Source organism: Coptis chinensis, chromosome 6 (genome assembly GCF_015680905.1).
Source record: "Coptis chinensis isolate HL-2020 chromosome 6, ASM1568090v1, whole genome shotgun sequence".
Lineage (NCBI taxonomy): Eukaryota > Viridiplantae > Streptophyta > Magnoliopsida > Ranunculales > Ranunculaceae > Coptis > Coptis chinensis.
The window spans coordinates 13,503,038-13,522,338 of NC_141461.1; the positions used below are offsets into that span (position 1 = coordinate 13,503,038).

The window sequence follows — 19,301 nt, forward strand, 5'->3', positions numbered from 1 at the left end:
TAGGTTGTTGTAAGTTGCACGTAAAGCACACTCTACAATATCCTTGTCCCAAGTTCCTCTGCCCATGTCAAGAATCTGCTGGATGGTCCCTTCACGGCTATTTTCTGCATAAGGCAACATTAACAGTACAACATCTCACCATCCCATCATAAGGCATATATAGGTCTTGCAGGGAAAACAACAACTTCCTCGTTAAGTTTCTAGGAATATCGACATTCTTACTGAAAGAACTATCCCCGACATGATGTAGAATGAAGAAAGTGCGCATTATAACAGACTCATGCCCTTGATAAATATAAATGTACTCTCAAGTACGCCAACTTAATGGTAACCTGATCTTAGAGATGGATCGCAAGAGATACACAACGAAGAGATACATAACCTGATCAAGAGATACTTCAACATTGCAATCCAAGTGATAAATTGTAGAAAAAATATATGTTAACTCGAAATCATATAACATGGCTTTAATCAATTGTAGTTAATAAATTCCCTGATGCTCGCTCAAGTATAGGCTCCCTTTCAGACCCTAAAGTAGTCTTTGCCTTCTGAAATTCATCACTCAAAGCATGATACTTAGACTCTTCAAGTTCCTTGTAAGAGGGAGCCAATGTACGCAATCCAGCTGCTCCATATTCAATCAAATGCCTATTCCTTTCCTCTTAATAAATTCTTCCACTTTTTTATGGCCGATCCAATATGATGTTGAGATATTAGAGCCATGGATCGTATTTTTAGTACCTCCATGAAAATTTAGAAGCATATCCTTATGGTTACATTCCAAGGAAACAAAGATGCATTGAAAGAAATCAATGAGAATTTATTGAGTAATCTTTTCTCCTGACATACATTCCAACTCCTACTACTTGGCTTTACAACATCAAAAACGGAATTTAAAATTTTCATATAACTGAAATGAGTGGTCATGCACACAAATTTATATTTTAAAGATTCTAGTTAATGCTACAGTAATTGGGATCACCGGTTCATATAAAATAGGGCCTATGTCGAAGCAAATGACATTTTTCTAAAGGCAAGGTTAGGGGCTATGAAACCCCTACAATGCTGAAGCATATTGGAGTTAGTAGATCAATGTCTTTATAAAAAGTGTAGGATGGTCCTCATTATCACATAGCATAGCTTCAATACAGGTCCTTCAACATATAAATGTATAATATACACATGTATGAGTATTTAGAATCTTACATGCCTGCTCCTTTACACATGAGGAAAATGTGTCTGTCCTCATCCCGCACAATAATGACAGCCACTTTTGTTTGCTACTCAACCCCATGGCTCCATTTAAGTTGGTAAGGCACTTGAAAACCACCCAAAAAAATGAGCATTGAATCCAAATTCAACCCCAAATGAAGACATAGTAAGTCACCGCCACTCTTGCTAACTAAACCAGTAAAAAATATTCAACATTCCAAACTATGAGTTAACGAAAATGAAATAAACAAAAAATCAATTCAAAACCATAAAATTAAAATGATTGTGAGAGCAAATCATAAAATTTAGGAAGCGGGAGCAGGAGTTCAAAAGTATTGAAAAGAGGACATCTCCAGAGGGTCAGACTGGTTTGAATAGTGTCAAATTTTAAGAAGGAAAATATAGAGATAGCAGCCAATCGTAACAATGTTCTACAACCACGAGCAATACATATTAGAATTCAAAATGAACTCACCTGTTACAGTTGGAATTAGTCTCTTTCATGGTGAAATCCTGCAGCAGAAATAGTGGAAAAGAAAAGTTATCAAATTAAAGTTACAAAATATCGATCAAAAGAATAACAATAATCGAAAGAAGAAATTAGTTAATAATTTAAAAGAATATATTATAGGACGATTAACTTGTGAAACAACAGAAAACCAAAAAGTATAAATACAATCCAATAATCAAAAGTCATCTTAGGGGTAGCCTTCACACCTAGGAGTTATGCGAGACACTAAATGCACCGAAATACTTCATATTGATGAACCCCTCAATTAAATACAATTTATGAGCTTCTTAAATTGTAAAAAAAATAGTTACATGAACTTAAATAGTAGTTCACACAAACCCATACATGTATTGAAATTCATTTTCTTGCTAATTGTAGAAGAACATGGCATCCTTGCAGGTGAGAACACCACTATTAGGCCTGCATGATCAGATGAAGAGCAATCTCCATGCCAAGCTCCTCTCCTGAAAAAGAAATAGAAAAGTCACACCCCAAAAAATATAACATTGAAATCATCGACAGTGTGCCTAGGTTACAATTTGCCTTTTAATAGAGCATTTTTTTTATTGAATCATAAGAAATTACAACATTTAATAGTCTTAGCACCTCACCGGTGTAAGTTACAATTCAAACTGTGTTGCTATAACCAAGGTGACTTCTTGTAACATTTAAGATGAATTCATTAATTTAAGGAAATTTTTACATAAATAACTATACAAAATACATTCTCAGCAGTACCTAACATCACCCTAGAAGTCTGCAGTTCGCGACGGTGGAGCACAGAAGATGACATAGAGAAACTTCTTAAAATTATTCACTTCCTACCAATGATGGACTGATTGTCCTTAAGCACTTCTTCATGGTGATATGTAGTGACAGTCTGCCCAACAATTTGGCAATGCAACCTGGAAGTTCCTTTAACCACAAATAGAAAAAATTCTCAATCCAAAGTTCCAAACTATTCATGTAAAGCTCAATATTGATGCATGATATGTTACAACTTAATCAACAATTTTAGCCGACAACTACTTGCACACACGCGCACACGAAATCAAGTTGGCGTAATGATTTAGTCTAGATAACCTGCTTGTCATCTTAATAACAAAAGAACCTTCCCTTCTGCTAGAGAAAAGAAATTTGGGGTTTGTACAACAATCCCTTACCCTCTACTCAAAAACCTCTCCTATCACATATCATCAGCTCATAAAAAAACGAACGAAGAACAACAAAACCAATAAATTGTAAGGTAGTGAAGGTAACATAAACATTTGAATGCCGAAACCCAAGCAGAATTTATGTTGGTTAAAACATTTGAGGTATACCATGCACAACTAAAATATTTCAATGTCAACCTAGCCATAAATAATAAGCATTCCAGGAAACTTTTCTAAGCGTTATATTTATAGTGTTTTTCGCATGCTATCTTAAGACTTTTCTGTAGTAGTATATGCTACACCAAATAATAAGCAGTGGGGTGGGTTTCTATTCGTAGCACACGCCCAATAAATCTTTTTCATATTCAATATATAAGTTTCATGACTCTTTTTGCTCTACTCATCCCTTATTTGTAGTAGAACTTATCAACTTGGTCTAAAGGATGTAAGAACTAAGAAGAACCACAAAAGATACGTTCAAGTTTACAGTAAGTAGAGTGAAATCTCAGTTAGAACGATACCTTGGCCTGAGCATGATAGGTCACAGTTGAGTCATATGCAGCATTGCAAATGGCATAGTTCTTTAATAATTTTTGTATGCCCCTCCAAATCTAGGAAAAAAAAACATGTACACAATTTTAAATTGGAAGAATTGACTTATCACATGAACATGCTTTGCGATGAATTAATGCATACAAAAAAGTTTTCTCTTTTAAGAAAAGGCATTCACCTACAATTTATTTTTATTTTTTTATGGAACTTCTATTTTTATCTATTTTTTAGTTATGTGCATGGTAAAACCTGATATTTAATTAACTATAGTAAACAAATAGTTATATGGTCATTCTAATCAAAGAATAGACACATTTGAGTTAACTGAAATTCTTTAATGGTGCTTTCTCGAATATCAAAAGCGGAGAATCGGTGTGATGGGTTAATTTTAGAGCAAAGATCACCTAGTGCAATCTAATATTCATGATAGATAAAGATAATATCACTTAAACAAAGTTAGACTGTTAAGTGAAATATATTGGAAATTCATACAGGAATTAAACAAAGTTTTTGAGCATAAGCATCCCATCATCGTCATTTTTTTTTTTAAACTGATTCTTCAGCAAAAAACAACAATCTTGTGCAGCCCATTCAAGTCAAAGAAGTACACCTTGGCTGCGTACTTCCTCATAACTCATAAGAGTCTTGTTATTCATCTATTTTAGTTAGACGTCTCGTGATGGCTTGGACAGAGAGTACAAAGAAAAAAAATTCTAAGACAAAAGCAAGTGATTAAAAAATAATACAAAATGATAATAATAGGACCTAATTAGATAATTAATTAGTTAAAATGAAGACATGTCTAGATAAGTAAAATCCAACTTGCGCCTTATAAGGATAAATTGTTACCTTAGTTGTGAATGTCGACAGTGCTGGCTATGTTGTTGCTACTTGATCTGTTAGCATCTTGTGCAACCCATTCAAGTCAAAGAAGTGCACCTTGGCTGCGTACTTCCTCATAACTCATAAGAGTCTTGTTATTCATCTATTTTAGTTAGACGTCTCGTGATGGCTTGGACAGAGAGTACAAAGAAAAAAAGTTCTAAGACAAAAGGAAGTGATTAAAAAATGATACAAAATGATAATAATAGGACCTAATTAGATAATTAATTAGTTAAGATGAAGACAGGTCTAGATATGTAAAATCCAACTTGCGCCTTATAAGGATAAATTGTTACCTTAGTTGTGAATGTCGACAGTGCTGGCTATGTTGCCGCTACTTGATCTGTTAGCTAGCTCAGCGAAACCCTCAAAGGTCATAGCCCAATCTAACTTGGGATCGTTAGGTAACCTTGTTGAAATTATATAACCTTGTTGTATAAATCTTGTAACTGAGACAAGGATATGATATTACCATTGGTGTCTAGATTTTTCAACACCTTTAAAGAAAGAAAGAACAGAATCAGAAATAAACCAAATTGAAAATTAAAGCTCAGATATAGATTTAAGGTAATGCAAGTGAAAACTTTTTCTGATTCAATAGTGATAGTACTTCTTGAAATTGTGTCACAAAGCAAAGAAGACACGTGCACATTGATGCGATCCAAGCATGTACATCGTTTATTTACATAGATTTAAAAAGCATAGGAACGACATTGATCTAATGTGTGATTGGAAGAAAATAAAACATAGCTACATAGCTCCAAATGAGCATCCGCATGGGGCTGAAAGGCTTAGGGATAAAATAGTCTCCACAGAGATGGCCTTATAGGATTTAAAAATCAATAAGAATTGCATGACAGAAATAAAATGCAGCTACATTCTCGCTAACTAAAACAGTAGTCCAAATAGAATGGACGTGGTTTTAACTGATTATATCATACAACAATCGTAGTCAACAATTAAGCATAGTTTTAACGGAAGCAAGAACTGATCCTACATGCAGAATGCTATCGTAAGAAAAGAAGGAAAAATACGAAGGTACAAACCTATGCAATAGTGATAGAAATCTTTAAGTTCCAGTACAACTTCGATCCTATAAAGCGAAAACACTCATTTCAAGAAAAAAAAAATCCTAACTGATTGGAGAAGAAAAAAAAATGATAAACCTTTAACTATTATCAGAAGAAGATTTAACAAAAGCAATCTGTGCCAATGAGGATCTAGATCAAAAGTATTGCATAATGTCACCAGACAGTCCAGAAGCCAATGGAGTTGAATTAAAAAAAAAACAGTTAAATTAAGATAAACAAAGTGGTGGTATCTTCTTCAATATGATGGTTATGAACTGTTTCATTTGCCCCAACTTAAGGACCACAACTACTGGTTCACTTGCAGCAATGTCTATCATCTCATCAACTTTCAGCAAGTATTTCTAAACACATTCAGACATACCAATATCAAAGTATTTGCAAAACACATTCAGACATACCACTATCACAATTCAACTAACAAAGGGAGAGCGAATGAGACGATGAAGTCAGATGCATTTTTTTTGACAACATAGATGTAGGTATAGACCCGAGAGAAAATAACAATTCCTTTAACATACCACAAACAACATGAAGGTTTGCTGAAATGAGGGGTTCCTTTGCCGCCAACTGTCTTCCTTCTACAAAACCAAGTTGAATTGGCCAGTGAGACCTGCTATATGCTATGGAGAAGGCTCAAATGGCAGCCTTGACTGTGTTGTGTCTTGTGCTGTTAATAATGTTGAAGGTGTTGTTGTGCAATTCTTGTCTGTAGAGTCAAAGTTGGTATTTTGCAGTTGATAGATATCACTATCTTGAGTCCAGAAAATAGCATGCTTCTTTATGTAAGTTTCTAATATGGATGTATCACATCTAATTTTCCTGTAGTTGGAAATTCCACAAGTTTTTTTGCTTAAGCTTTTTGAATGATATCCAATCTTCCCCCCTCACCCCACACACACACAAACACTCCATAATCAATACAGTTCGACAAACTTTATGCAGCTACACCTGCAGCGAGGGCATCACATGAATTAAGAACAGAAAGTGGTTATTGAGTAGATATATAACAGGACGATCGGGGAAAAAATAAAACATAACACATATTATGTCTTGAATTTATAGCCAACACTAATAACCATGAACACAGAGTAAGGGTGAAAGCATGTAAAACATTGTTATAAGTTGCAATGCCAAAGGAAATATAATAGCAAACAGCTAAATTTTTTTGACAAACACATGCATAAAATTGATACTTCATAGATAGGCCTTAGAGGACCGAAACACTCTTTGCATTGATGAACTACTCAATTCAATACTAAGCATATCCATAAATCACCTTGATACAAAGCAAGATTTGGATGAAGTAATTAATTGATGTTTTAGGGAAACTTAAAAAAAAAAACAATAAGAAACGGGATAAAAAAACAATAAGAAACGAGATAAAAAAACAGCTAAAACAGTAAAAGCTTCAATCCTCGGTCGCCGTCTCGTAGTTGAAGTCCATAGAGGGTTCATATTCCGAGCCAACATTATCGTGCTCCTCATCATCGCTGATAACTATGACCTCAGGATTGGCAAGTGGGTGCTGCAAGTTTTGAACTTGATGTTGTAGTATTAGGTTCCTATTGCGAACTTGGGTTATTTCGTTCCGAAAGTTAGTTAATTGGTTTCTAAGAGTTTGGACTTGCGTACGTGTTTTACGAAGTTCACGAAAAAAAATCAATTATTTCAACTTCGAATGTTTGTTTTAGGTAGCTAACGACTAACCTTGCCGCCACTTGTTCCGAATCATCCCTAAATAGTGTGGGCAATCCAAAAAATCACCTTTTCGTAGGTTGTAGTTCAACCCACGACTCATACCGGCCGGCGACGAAATTTGATCCATAAGTAGGTAAATGCATTCCTAGTATCCGAGACGCCTCATCGAGTAAGTTCTTGAATGAAATTGGTATGTTGTTGTACGCCATGGCCTGTAACGGAATCTCTAAAGAAGGCAAAAGAATTAGTTAGTAAAAGTTAACTTATTATGAAGTAAATAGAAAAATTCAAATATGACAGTGGAGAGCACAATACAAAAGCATAACACACGTACTTTGTTTGCCTACTTGGAGTTTGAGAGGATGAAGAAGCAAGGAGAGTAAATGTGTAGGAAATGTAATAAAATAGACGGTATTTATAAGAGTAAAACCAACGCAAAAGAGAAATAAGATGAACAGCCATATGCATTGATCAGCTATTAATGTTGCGTGGAGAATAATGGTGAGTGAGGAGTTATATATTGTGGGAGACGAAGCATTTGAAAGGAAAGTGCTGGATACGTTGGTCGCTACTATTAAGGCATAATTAAAGGCCCAAAATTGAAACCATGTTTTAAGGAGTCGGGATTTAATAATATTTGTTTTTAAGCCAAATGGTTTATTTTGAATCATATGTTTTGGACCAAATAAAAACATAATTGGCATTGCCCATAACCATGGCATTAGTAAATCATATTTAATAAGTAAATTTGATTGTTTGGGTAGAGTATTAAGCACAGTTGCTAAGGTGTTTACAGTTCGGACAGGACAAAATTAGGTGATTTAATTAACAGGAGTACGAATGGTGTTAATTTGATCGGAGTCAAGTCCTAAGTTTTGATCAGGCTTGTGTTAGACATTTAAAAGGATATGATCCTGAAACTTTGGACACATTGGTTTGGTGTAAATGGTGTATGGTTCCTTTTCACTATCAGTTGATAACTTCAAAAGGGGCAATGCATGGCTGGACTCAAAGGATGCGCTGCATCATTTGTCCGCTGCACGTTTGTTAACTAAAGTCATTTAAGATTTCGGGAGAAACTCAGGTATAGGCATTGCACGTCTCAAGTAACCATCAAATTAAGTAATTTAACGACACTCACTCTTGTATATTGATGCAAAACATGTATCATTAGTGTCAACTGAAGACCATCTCGCCCATGTCTCATACAATCATGTTAGCTACATAAGTAACATTTTGCAACCATTGGCAGCCCAATTACTTTCAAATTCCTCCAGAGAGTACATGCTAAACAAACGGCTACTGAAGACATAAGTGAAACTCTTATGTTAAGTTATTATCTGGTGTCAATACTGTTTGGCACTTCGCATAATGTTCCACAACCAATGAGAAAATCATGGCCTCCTAAACGACCTAACATGATTTTGGAGTTTCAACATTTTTTTGTTGCGAAGGAGTGTTCATCATTTTCGTTATAATTATGTTATGGGACTAAAATAATTGTTCTAATACGACGTACCACTATGATCTTGATCAAAGTATTGGAATTGGAATGCAGTATAGAGACGCCCTTGTCCATCTGTTTTGTTTTATATGCATTGCCGGTGTGATGAACTCATCCCAGCCTATGGTGCCATTGCCATCTGTGTCAGCTTGTTTTGAAGATTGATTTACCGGATTAAAAATTAAAGAGAAATGATAAAAGAATAATCTAAAAGCTTGAGTACAAAAGGCTCAACTGTCGATATATATTTCTCACTATGTTATTGGACTAACAGTATCCGTTAACTGTTTCGCTTCATATTCAGAAAGCTTTGTTCCTTGCTTGTACAATACCTATTCCAGTGCTTATAGTGTTATGGTCCCACAGGGCGTCAAAATATCAAAGTCTTGGTACGTGTTTGTTCAATGTTAACATGCAACTTATATAAGATACGTGTAATTGCCTAGTAACTGTACCATCTTCTTAGCTCTTAGTATGGGAGCAAATTTTGAAACAACATAATTTATTTATCAGTTAAAACAAAATCGTTGCTTTTGTGTACACATCCACCGTCTTTTTTTTTTATCGCTATAATTTTAAGCGATAATATGGATATATGAACAATAAACTACTGCAATATTCATATGCAAATGGATATATAATATAATAAAAAAATTCATAGTATTCCAGTTTAATATACATTAGACTATATGCATGCGGGTCAAATAATCCCATCAACAGTGACCTTCTCTCTTCTATAGGCATCTACAAACTCCTCGGGTTAACATCCCTAACTTCAAGATTGCATAATATTTCCGCTGTACACAAATTGTAGTACACTTTGTGCATGTAGTGCGCACAAATAAGAGTGAGACTCTATGCGTTTGTCCAACGTATAGTAACTGAAGAATCCAAAGTCTAGCAAGGCAGAAGTGGTGGTGTTGAGTTATATGTTGCAACTCCATAATGTTTGGAAACCTGCAGTTCATATAAAAGTTGGATTTAGATAGTAACCTCCGACCTATCAACATATTAACACATAGATTCAACTTGTGATGGACTAACCCTTTTATTTGTCCAAAGAACTCTGATAAAAGATCTCGACTCACTCTGTTAATGAAATTTCTTGTAAGGATCCTTAGTTTGCAATCTGCATAACTAAAAAAAAAAACTTTCTCTAAAACAAAGGTTGGATCTATGTGTAGTGTTGTTACATTTGAGGACCTTTAGTAATGTATCAACTAATATGGAGAATTCACATGGAATAATCTCCAAGTAAAACACTAACAAAAATAAGATATGCTTTGTATAGTACTGACACATCTTAGAACCTATACAAATAGGATACTTGATGGAATAGAATTCTTGGCGCAGCGCACTGCATTTGTATTTTATAGCAACATATTGTGATGCTATGTTAGTATCCAATGAGGTTAATATCTACATATCTCATCATGTTTGGACATCATATATGTTGTTTAACCTTTAAAAATTGGAAGGAAATTTAGACCTGATAAAAACATAACTGGCATTGCCCATAGCTCTGGAATTAGTAAATTATATTCAATAAGTAAATTTGATTGATTGGGTAAAGTATCAAGCACAGTTGCAAAGGTGATTACAGTTTGGACATGACAAAATTAGATGATACAATTAACAGTAGTACGCATGGTGATAACTCTATCGGAGTCAAGTCTTAAGCATTGATTTGACTTGTGGAAGACGTTGAAAGGAAATGATCCTGAAACTCTGGACACATTGGTCAGGTGTAAATGGTGCCTAGTTCCTGTTCAATATCACTTAATAACTTCAGACGGGGCAGTGCACGGCTGGGCTCCAAGGCTGCGCTGCATCATGTGTATGCTACGCGTCTGTCAACTAAAGTCATTTAAGATTGCTTGAGAAATTCAGGTATAGGCATTTAACGTCTCAAGTAACAATCAAATTAAGTATTATAACATCACTTACTCTCCAATCGTCGGTGGTGTCAGTTTCTGGGTTAGAGTGCGAGTGTTAAAGAGTAACGCGGAACTGATCTATTTGGCACCCCACGCAGGTTCAGCGTTATTCAAGACTGGACTATTGTCATCAGGATCTCCTAAACAATCTCATTTCTGATAATAGGGTTGGTAAACAACATACTTGCCTCGGACCCCCAGTCCAATTCACGTTCACCAAGTTGGTATCTAATTAGAAATCTCTGCAATTTAAAACTAAATATCAAATGACAAACACATTAATATGCTCGGAAACTTTTGATTGTGAATCACTATGCATGAAGAATTATTGTTTTCAAAATGCAATACTTTGTAACCTGATAAAGTTTTCAGACCACTGGAAAATATCCAGCTAGAGTGTTCACTTCGAATAACACAAATGAATCAAGGAGCTGATCTGTTGGCAACGCCTAAGTATTTTTTGTTCCAGGCCAACATCAGATAACACCCTTAGAAGGGGTCTCACCAACCTGGAGAAAGAAACAATGGAAGCATTTGATGTAATAGAAAACTACCCAAATGTCACCTTATAAGCTAACATATATATTAGAGTTTTATAACTTATGGGAGTACCATTAAATGGAACACTGCCCAAAACTCGGATTGATAAGACACCAACATTTTCCTCGCAAATCAGGGCGATGCAATAAGCTATGTTTCCCCATAAGTGTGATGTCTAGACCATAACTAGCTCCACGGAGGCAAACCTGACACACCCACATCGATCTTTGGCTAAGGATGGCAGTGTAATTTTAAAGAATATTTGGTAGCACAATAGATAAGTCCAAAACACAAACCTGGTATGTCCTCTGCCAAGAATGGCCGCAAGGCAAGAAAAGCGATTATATTATCTCGAAGCAATATCACTCTATCCGGCCTTGTCCAAGCGCTCTGCCCTTAGCAGGAGTTCAAAAGGTAAAATAAGGAATCAACCCTTTCAACCTATTTCTCAAACCAGTAAAAATCATTCATAATAGTGACTTTAGTGTAAAGGGATAGAACTATTCCTTTACACTACCATGGCTGCCTATGTTAACACTGTAAGCATTGCATGCCAACTCACGTTAGAAGGGTTGGATAGCAAAAGCTAAAAACAACCAATGCCAATACCTTAGCCTAACATCCAAGCATTAAAAACTTTAGAACTACAAGGTAAATGTCAATTGACTCAATTTTTTTTTCAAAGAAATAAAAAAGAGTGATAGATAACTCGAACACAATATGTTGTCCATTTGGAAAATGACGCTCTTTGCACAATGGTGACAAAGATTCCAGGACAGACTTTTGTTTTTTGGGGAAACAGGCCCCAACAATTGATCTAGTCCCTCCCAACTTCAGTTTACTATTTTTTTTTTATTATAGTCAACTACTAATATACGACCAACGCTATCAAGTTCAACATGGTATTAAGCTCACAATATAGACACGGAAGAGTTAGAAGGTAAACTATATGTTCGCATACTTATAGTTTTTTCTTTTGTCATGAACGTCCAATCCATATATGTACTGCATAATTGCACTGAAAAGATTCCACACACAACACACCAACCACAAAACTTCAAGCAACATTGATGCATCAGAAAAATTTAGTACTAAATCTAAAGTTTCAAGTTAAATATGGGCAATTATAGTAACCAAATGGTCTTTTATTTCTAGTAACAATTTGTTATTTCAAATCACTCCACCTTTCGTTCCTTTGTTGATCGACAACAAACCTAGCACCAAATATTAATAAAAACCTCAATACCATGAACATTGACAAATAATTGTAGGTAGAAAAGAATTATAGATTCAAAAGTATTGTCAAACCTATAAAATTTGTGCTGCTTGGACCAAGGATACGTACCCTCATATGGTGATTACTCTCAACTGGTTTGACATGTATAGAGTTGATCGACAGCCAACCCCAATGCCTAATATTAAAAACCTTAATATGGCAAAGCGAAAAAGGACGGTCTATAAGGCGGTTACATATGCTAGAAGAAGGATATCATTGTAATAATGCATACTCTTTGCAAACATGTTAATCATCACAAGCGACAAAGAGATCGCAAACTTCACATGAAAAGCAAGGAATCCATACCTATACCTTGAAAGGTGATAGCAAGTTATGCAAGTAACGTTACCAATAGACCACCATAAGATCACTCCAAGTTATCCTCCATTATGAGGTCTCGCATTTGGAGGGAATAGTAACTGTAAACACACTACAACAACCAAAAACCTATTTTCAAAAATTCAGTTCAAACAAATTATCAATGGAAGGAAGAAAAAAGAGAAGGAAGAAACCTTTTAACAGTGAACAACCATTAATCAATTCATGTGTAAGGGCCCCAAACCACAATTACATCAAAAAATTAAGGATTTAAGAAAGATAATAATCCAAAAAAAAAAGTGACTAACAAAAAAATTATTTTGATTTAATAAATTTACTGCTCTAGAAGGAAGAATTATACTGAAAAATGGTATCAAGATAGCCAAAGAAAGTATGATGATCACAGAGATATCAAGTTGAATAAAGTGAATCACACACCTTTTCCTAATGGGGTAACAAATGAACTCCTCCTCTCTAAACTAAGTTAACCCACGATAGCAGATGAACAATATAGGAATATTAAGCCCACAACTCGGCTGAAACTGTGAACCCTTCAGGGGATTTGCAAATTGATAAGCTAATCTTAAATGTGAACCCTTTATGTGAGCTAAAACGTGTTATTCGGCATAGAGACCACTCTTGATAAAAGGTGTTTTTTTAAAATTCAACAATATTAAAAACCAATCAGTTATTGAACAACATCAACATATGAAACCATTGAACCCACATTAACACGCAATATCTAATACACACCTACGTACACAGATGAACCTTGAAATTCAGTCCATGCATGTACCGACTTCATAAATCATGCATTTAGAAAAGAAAAAATAAAATCTCATGCAATATATAATGATACTTGCACACAAAAGAAAGGTAAGCAAGTCAAAGTAGTATAGGTGAGAACAAAATTGATAAAACAAATAATACCTAGATTGAAAAGCTTGAGTGGACCAAAAAATAAGCTGAACCCGAACTCTGATAGCTGACCCCAAAAAAAAAAATGTTTAAAACTTTCATGCTAGGTATGTGGAATATTATAGAGGTTGTGGTTAACTTAAGAGATTGATTATGCAAAATCATACCTTGCACATGCTGTCAAATCCCTACCACCAAGGGGAAATTAGAATACAATGAGCGCATGACGCTGTAGAGGCTTTGATTTGACATCATCCCTAATTATATTATGATTAAGTGGTTGCCTAAATCAATTTCAGCAAAAGCATTAACCTCATCAAAATTAATCCCGGAATTTTCTTGATCACCAAAAGCCGATCCGAAAGGTGTTCACTTCTCGTGCTCGTTTCTAATTATCCTAACCACAACCTCTATATACCTTCCGTTAACTTCCAATGTGAAACATTACAACCTTGTCAGTAACATAAGGGTATTCACAGCTTCATCTTAGAACAAAAGAAAAAAAAAAGATTTACAGAGAGAAACCATCTGAACTGCAGAAAAGGTAAACAGAAAACTGGAATATGAAACCACCTAAAAACGGAAAGGCAAACCATATGAAATGCAGTACGCAACCTGACCTAAATTGTAGTATCAGCCGAGACAAACAACGATGGCTATTAGACAATGAACAAATTAATTTACGCCAATCAATATCAGACTAATAATTTTAAATATCTGTTAAGTGTTGTTCTATAAGAAATTACCATTCTTGAGAATGTTAGACTAAGTTTGCCAACCATTTATAAATTATGAAAAAGTAATATGACGGTAATGCATATATCCTACTCCTTGCTAATCCATTTTCTACACCACAAGTATGAACCCTTTCTTACCTTTAACGTTTAGCGGCTCAAAGTATGCAAGTAAGCATTCTAATTTTATTTGATGGTCAAATAACAAACAACAACAATGCATATAAAAAGCAAAAAACATCAATCCCCATTAAAAGGTCACCTTTGTGACAATTTCGTGAAGCTATACCTGTTGCAAAAAAGAATTTAATCTATAGATGAGAGAAATGGGCGCATAAGAGAAAGACGGCTGGTTTGCAAGCAATTAAATCCGGTATAAATGGGAATAAATTCAATATTAATGTGAAGGCGTAACTCGCGAACAATTTAATAGCGGCGTGATTACATGCCTAGTAGAACACTTAAATTAAACTGGCCAACATTAGAAAGTTGCATAAGAGATTCCATCTGTTCCACATATACCCTCATTTCTACTGTACTGGTATGGTAGTTACAATCCTTAGGATTCATACATAGATGTTTGGTGTATGCGAAAGGGAAAAGTAAGAGATAAATTGCAGCATATGGTACATGAAAAAAAAAACAAATGGAAAAAAAAATGGAACAAAACAATTAACATATAACTGATATAAAAAATAAATCAAACTTTGATCTGGAAGCACCAAACCACGAAACGAAACAGATAGTATTGAAAAAAAAAAAAAAAAAAAACACAAAGGCACCAACAGAGAAAAAAAAAAGCATAAAGAGGCACACTTCTCAAATAGTATCAAAATCCCTCATGTTAAGAACACGCAGTAAAAGAAGTAGAGTTAAGACAATGTATTGATTCTGCAGCCATGGATGTCTCCTGTAATGTAGAAAGGGTGAAAACATTGTCACACACAGACTTTTGATTTTATGCTTCATGTAGATTTTTTTTAATAAACAAAATAAATAAAATTTTAAATTACAACATCCAAGAGTGTTGTGTTGTACATTCACCTTGAACTATGTTCTTTTATTTTTTTTTATGGCTGCATCTCGGAGTTTAATTCTTTGCCTGGATCAGCTTCTTCGACAACATCAACAGCTGACTCCACAGATGCATCTTGGTTTCCCTAAGGTTGTGTAAAATGGTTAAATGTGATTGTAGTAAAAAAAATTTGTTATCCTACCAAAAAGACACGAATGAAACTACCTGCTCATCCAATTGACAATCGATGACAGCTTGGTCAGGGTAAACTTTCTCAACGGTAAACGATTCAAACCTTTCCTTTGCACTGAACTCGGTAATTTGCACTTGGAAAATGTAAGAGCGGCCTTCAAGTTTCCTTAGTTTAGTTTGAACCGCTTTGGGCCCTCGGTCCTGTTATTTGGATAAGAATGGGTAATTTAGACAAATGACCTTCATTTTAAAAATAGACGGAAGTCATGGAGTTTTTTAATTAGCTTGCCTTATGGATAATTTCTAATTCTTCAACTGACTTCCTAACCAAGTGTTCAGCATGTTTGTTGAAAGCCACAAAAGTGGTAATGTCGAGAAATCATTAACAACAAATCGAAGCTTGTACCTGTTTAGATGTTAGAATGTGTATAGGCAAGAAGTAGATATACATATAGTTCCTATTTTGTACTCGATTGAAATAAAACTAAAAAAAAACAACAAAAAACATATATTTAACTCACCTTTTTTCGCTGTCAACCCTACATTTTGGACAGGGTGTCTTGGGTTCAGTCTGAGCAATCGTTTTCATACAACGCTTGCAACAATTGTAGTACCAATTAGTACTGTATACTTTGTCTATAATGGCACTGCAAGTATAACTTGATCCCTACATAAGAAAGAATGAAGTATATTTTGAGCAAAAGGTATACACATTCATATACGTAAGAAAAAATTAGCATATACCTTATATGATTGATCTCTTCCCATTTCCTTCAATTCACCTATGGTAACTCTCCTGTCTCTAAGTAGTGCTTCTTCAGATAGATTTTCAGCAGGGCCCTCAAGCTCGACTAATATGTTTGCAGCTTCAATGCTAGTGGGCAACAATAAAAATGACTGTAGGACTCGATATGTGTATAGGACAATATAGCCAAGGAATGTCAGTAAACCATATACACAAACCAATTAAAGGGAGAGGAAATTGGCCCAAATGTCATTGTGGTTGATTACAACACATTCATTTGTTATATAAACGAAAATAGTTTACGTTCATCTACAACCGTTATATGTTGTGACAGTTTTGTCCTATATATCAACTTATTTTTATTTCCATAACCTTTTTTTTAATGTGGTATGAAAGAACGAATGCAAATATGTTAGATAAATATGCTAAACTCACCTGCGCTTGTATTAAGTGACAACATGGATATCTAGGTTGACATAGATCTTTGTACCACTAACAGATGAAAGGGTAATCTTGTCTACAACAAAAGACATATTAAAAGTGCATCGGCTTAGAATAGAATTTAAGATTAATTAATTTTCAATAACAATTCAAATTGCGAACACTGTAAATGTATTATTACCTTGATAATCCCTTGCAGCCAGCGAAGTGGCTATAATGATCACATTTTGTTGTGTTAGTATGCCATCCGGAATCGATTTGACCAGATCACCCCATAAAGTAATGGTCACTTCAGCGTGCCTAAAGGTTGAATAAACTTGATTAGGTTACAACAACATATTTTTTTGTTTAAATTGATATATAAAGGGTCTACTAACTTCTGATCCATGAGTACTATCTCCTTTAAAACTTACCCAGATTTTTGTTTTGTGCTGCCGACTTTTTTCAACACACCAATCACATCTGCTTGTTTAAATAAATATAAGGTTAGATCTTTTATCATTTTCAGTTAACTTTAAGATACGGTTTAATTTAATAGGGAAGTAAAACGGAGAGGGAATATTTAAGCATAAGGTTGTGATTGATTACCTAATAGAAGAGTTTTCTGTTTCGCTTTTTCTAGCACCGTGTTATACTCAATGAAATTGAAGTTATATCTTGCGATTTCAGCCCCCCCTTCATCAGCTGACTGTATCAATGTTTCTGGTTTGAATTTTATTACAAAGGGATGCACCACTGGGCGATAGGTCGTTGCTAACACCACGTCAAGTCTCTCAATGACGTAGATGTTGCCCTCTTCCAACAAACCTCCTTTTGCAAATTTGTCAAATTCTTTAAAATCCTTCGATTCCAATTTAGCATGTATGTGGGTTCCCTAGCAAGAAGGGGAAAAAATCAGTGGTAAATTTTGAATGATTGCAAAACAAATGCGGTTGATTACCTTAGCATCCAATAGCAGAAAGTCTCTACTTAAGACCTCATTGTTGTTATTCCAGTGGATTGACTCCCACATTCTGGTCAGACGAACTTTTATTTTCAATTTGGTTGTGCCTGTACGAATCGTAGAAAGGTGTTGGAATTCTGTTGTTGCCATTGAGGTATTCCTACAAAACAACCATATTGAATGTACGAAAGAAATTCAGCCAAAATCTTAAACACACACTTTCAAAGAAAGAGCATCTAGATTACATAAGAAAAAAGAATATAATCATCTGATAGTGCCATAGAAGAAAGTTTTGATTGCGCATAAGGCGAAGACTAATATGATTGAGAGGAAAATAATAGCATGGTATGTAACTCCAACAATTACCTGGAAGATGCAAATATTTTACTTGATCAATTGAACGATATGCTCCCAACCTCTCCAGCACAACATGTATATAAACAATAGTACAGGTAGCCTTGGAGTAGAACGGTCTTGACCAATTTAAGAGGTTCAATATTGTAAGGGTGTTGCATACATTTTTGATATTAAACATATACATTAATGGGAGGACTGGAAGTTGTATAGATTGCGGGCGTTTTAGAAGGAGGAATGACGGAAGGAGAACCCAATCGCTGATTCATTTTTTTTTTTTTTTTTTTTGCAATTATTACATATATATATTTAATGGGCAAAGGGAAAAGTGAAAACTGCCCACATATGCAGCCTTCTTATTAAATTTTAGTTGGTTCTGGGCAAGATGAACAGTGTATCAGGCCCATTATGATTGTTACCTCTCTCTATGTTTCACTTTTTTTTTTTTTTTTTTTTTTTTTTTTTTTTTTTATTGGCTCTTAACTTGTTTTTTTTTTTAATTATTACGATGTTTTAAATTTGATTTATATAATTTTTCCTTGGAATAATCATCTTGATTTAATTGAGATTAAAATGATTGAGTGTGGTGATACGGGGAAATTCATACCGCCTTATTAATGCGAAAATAGTATCAGTTTCAGCAATTGTGTTTTGAGGTGCACATTAGTTACTTTTCTTCTCGTGGTTCAAATGTACACATTAGGCATTGTAGTTGGTATACTACAATGTGAATCTACTAACTGAACCAATATACTAATTGAACTGAAAATACGTATATAGATATTGGCAAGAAATGATAACTTGCTCACATATTGTTTACTGAATCAATATGACGTTAAAAATAAAACAAAATAAGCAATAATAATATCTTTAAAAAAACAGAAAGAAAACTGAAGAGATGTAATCACACGACCACAGTGCACAATAGAAATATAGGCTCTCACATGAGGAATATGTCACGTCAATTGTTATTAAATATAAGGAGAACTGGTGTTTTTGTATATCAATATGTTTGTTCACCATCAGTCCTCTTAAAACATGTTGTAGTAGCATCAATTCAAGGTGGCTTCCATACATGAACCACTATTTGGTTACTTTGATGTACAGTTTCCATTTGGTGGTGAACGTCTACCAGGAGCATTAATTCCATTTAAATAGCCATGAGTAGCCAAGATTGAAGGTTCACTTACGGAATCCCACTTCTTGACCCTGTCATCGAATAGTTTGGAACAAAAGTCGGCAAACTTGCCAAAATCATCCCTGAAACAACAGGTAGAAATTCAT

The 19,301-nt window shown here is 34.7% G+C and overlaps 1 long non-coding RNA gene across 1 annotated transcript; it reads right to left on the reverse strand.

Annotated features, from left to right (window-relative positions):
• Nucleotides 1–663: 663 nt before the first annotated feature.
• LOC147491568 (uncharacterized) lies at nucleotides 664–2,194 on the reverse strand. The gene is made up of 3 exons (XR_015199262.1): nucleotides 2,069–2,194; nucleotides 1,688–1,725; nucleotides 664–1,402 (listed from the first exon to the last, which is right to left on the reverse strand). It is a non-coding gene; the product is annotated as an uncharacterized LOC147491568 (long non-coding RNA).
• Nucleotides 2,195–19,301: the final 17,107 nt, after the last annotated feature.